This window comes from Mus caroli, chromosome 8, assembly GCF_900094665.2.
Source record: "Mus caroli chromosome 8, CAROLI_EIJ_v1.1, whole genome shotgun sequence".
Taxonomy (NCBI): domain Eukaryota; kingdom Metazoa; phylum Chordata; class Mammalia; order Rodentia; family Muridae; genus Mus; species Mus caroli.
The window spans coordinates 5466381-5469784 of NC_034577.1; the positions used below are offsets into that span (position 1 = coordinate 5466381).

At 42.7% G+C, this 3404-nt stretch overlaps 1 long non-coding RNA gene across 1 annotated transcript in view; it reads right to left on the reverse strand.

Annotated features, from left to right (window-relative positions):
• The window catches only part of LOC110300796, a 16921-nt gene that overhangs the window by 8632 nt on the left and 4885 nt on the right, over window positions 1-3404 (reverse strand). Inside the window, exon 2 of the long non-coding RNA XR_002378631.2 lies at window positions 1578-1699. This is a non-coding gene — a long non-coding RNA (uncharacterized LOC110300796). The remainder of the gene's footprint in view (window positions 1-1577; window positions 1700-3404) is intronic.

The window sequence follows — 3404 nt, forward strand, 5'->3', positions numbered from 1 at the left end:
AAAAAAAAAAAAAAAAAAAAAGAAAAGAAAGAGCTGATTCCACTGTGGTGGGGTCATCCCTGCGCTGGTTAGTCTTGAGTTTCACAAGAAGCAGAGTAAGCTCTGAGGAGAAAGCCAGGAAGCAGCACTCCTCCCTGGCCTTTGCATCAGCTTTTGTCTCTAAGTTCCTGACCTGTTTGAACTCCTGCCCTGACATTCTTTGATGATGAACAGAGATATAGAAGTGTAAATCAAATCAACCATTTCATCCCCGAGGCACCTTTGCTCGTGGGATTTTATGACAGCGATCGATAGTCACCCTAACTAGGATAGAACTTGGTACCTAGCGTATTGCTGTGATAGACCTGAGCATGCTGTTTTGGGAGGTATTGTTAAACGGATTTTGGAACCAAAGTTCTAGAAAAGCCATTTAGTGTTCACAGCTTGATGTGCTGTTCTGTGGGAGCTTGGAAGATAAGCCTTTCAAGGGAAATGCAGATGAAGGAGGCCTCACTCGTGAAGTCCCAGAGGAAAGTTTGAGAGTCACTCAGAGACTCTATGGGGCCACTGCATAGTTTAAGGTAAAAAAATCCGTAGTTCTGGTCAGCTAGGGCTGAAAACTCAGCTCTGATTACAAGAGACCAGAACCACCAAATTCAATGTCTACTTTACTGAGACAATTGATACTGTTTAGCTGGAGCCAAGAAATTGTCAGGGATTAGGAAGAGATTAGTGTGGCTGGAGAGATGGCTCAGTGGTTAAGAGCATGGACTGCTCTTCCAGAGGTCCTGAGTTCAATTCCCAGCAACTACATGGTGGCCCAGAACCATCTGTAATGGGATCTGATGCCCTCATGCTAGTGTGTATGAAGACAGAGTACTCTTATATACATTAGCTAAATAAACAAATAAAAAGAAATGAATAGATTAGCTTCTGTTGAGATGAAATCTTATGGGAAGTATTTCCTCAGGGCCAGCCAGCACATCTAGATGTCTGTCTGTCTGTCCGTCTCTATCTATCTAGACAGATAATACATGATGGATGTATTAGCATGTAAAGAGATCAAAACATAGTTGAGTAGATGAATGGATAGGGAGGTAGATCGATTAATACATAGGTGTTAAATAGATGAATGTGTGCATGATGTACAGATGTGTGCATGATCTACAGATGTATGTGTGTGCATGCTTGCATGTGTAGGTAGGTACAGAGAAAGGTGCACAGGCAGGTAGATAGATGGACTTAGATCTGTGCTAATGAACTGGCTTACATGATTGTGAGATCTGTCTTAGAAACTCTGAAACCCATGAGTCAGGCATGAAAGGGATGCCACATGCTAGTTACAGCCCTAGAAGCTGGAGCACACAGCCTTCAGCCTCTACAAGGCTTACTTGATAAAGTCAGATGCAGCCAAGAAGCTCCCTCGTCAACCTTCCCCCATGTCAACTGGATTCTGATCATATTGCCTTAGTCCCATCGCTGAAGGACCTGGGTCAGTGCTTAATGAGACAAGTGGAACACTAAGCTTAATCAAGACGACACTTGAGGAGTTCACCATACGTGGAAACAAAAGACACTGAATTGATTTAAAGTCTCACTTTTAGTGCTGTTTAAGAGATGTCTGACAGTCTTGTCTGCTGTCTTTTCATCTGATAGACTTGGCAGAGATGGACAGGCCAGCTTCCTTATTCATCGTTACTTCTTAGCTTGTTGGGTTTGCCTGGAGTGCACAGAGGGACATATACAAATTTTTTATACCCTTATTGCCTTTGTTATTGACTTTTATGGTTCTGTAAGCTCTTAGCCACTATTTGCATTAATATTAATATTTAATCCAGTTGTGCCTAATATTATCCTCAGAATGCTTTTATATAATAATAGCTTTGCATTTGCACAATACCTCTCTTTCCCATAGCTGTGAGTGCTTTGTCGACAGTGAGTCAGATTTCTCTCCTAGCTAAGCTGCTCTCCCTGCACCCCTAGAGAAATATTAACACTTTAGAGCAGGATTCCATCTGTGCCTGTAGCAGAAACAAAGTAATCAGTGTCCTTGAAGCAGAAAATACACCTCCAGACAGTCCCAGGGGGTTATTTTGTATCTTAAGGACTTCTTGGAGTCTTACATGGAATAAGTTATTCCTTACAGTTCTGAAACTCAACACTGAACACTGGAAATTTCAGTGCTGCTGTTCACTAAATAAATTGTGGCTGGAACTTTCTAGTGCACAGATGTGTGGTGTTTTCAAAGTGGCTTTTGGAAAGCCACAACTGAGGTTTGGTTAAGATAGCTGTCTTCCTATTACACACACAGGAGAATATTTCATACCCTACAAGAGAAATGCTTTCTGTTGTAAAGATGGCCATAACCTAAATACTTTCTCTTTGGCTGGAGACACCAGAACCAATGTGTACTATCTTAGACACAGAGAATACCACCACATGCCTCGAGGCAAATAGCATCACTGCATTGTCAGCCAGTCTGATAATACGGTTGCCAACACAACACCGCGTCATGAAGCCTCTTGTTGGTACTATCCCAAACAGCCCTGCGGCTTACACAATCTATTCATTTCTGACTCTCTGTTTCCTCCTCTATAAGGCCAGAGAACTGATCTGTCATTTCTCAAAGCCTTTGTGTCGAAAGGTTTTAAAAAGAAGAGATTAAAATGTGTTGAGAACAGCTGAAAACTATCTAGAGCAAAGGTAAGGGTGTGACTTTTCCCATTCCATAATTTCTATATTAGGGAGCAAAGACATAGAACGTAACTCCACACAGACTTGCAAAGCTAGTATTTGCTCTAGAAGATAGTTGGTTCTAAATGTTTTAATATTACTTACAGATTTAACACGACAGGTCTGTGGGCTGGAATGGTGGCTCAGTGGGTAAGGCACATTCCTTGTGAGCCCGAGAAACTCAGCTTGATCCCACAGAACCCATGTTTTTGTTTTTTAAAGTCAGATGTGGGCTGGGAAGATGCTCCATAGAAAAAGCACTTGGCAGGCAAGCATGAGGGTGAGAATACAGATCCCCACAAACCCTGTAAGGCTAACCGTGGTAACACACGGCTGATATCTCAGACCTACAGCAAGATGGAAGACTGAGACGGGGTTTCTAGAAGCTTGAGGGCCAGCCAGGTTTGTGTGGAGAAACAGAGATCCTGTCTCAAACACAGTAGAAAGCAAAGCTGACATTGAAGGTTGAACCCTGACCCTCACATTTGAGTATACACATGCATATTCTCTCCTCTCTCTCTTCTCTTTCTCCTCTCTCTCTTTCTCTCTCTCTCCTCTCTCTCTTTCCTCTCTCTTCTCTCTCCTCTCTCTCTTCTCTCTCTTTCTCTTTCATCTCTCTCCTCTCTCTCCTCTCTCTCTCCTCTCTCTCTCTTTCTCTCTGTCCTCTCTGTCCTCTCTCTCTCCTCTCTCTC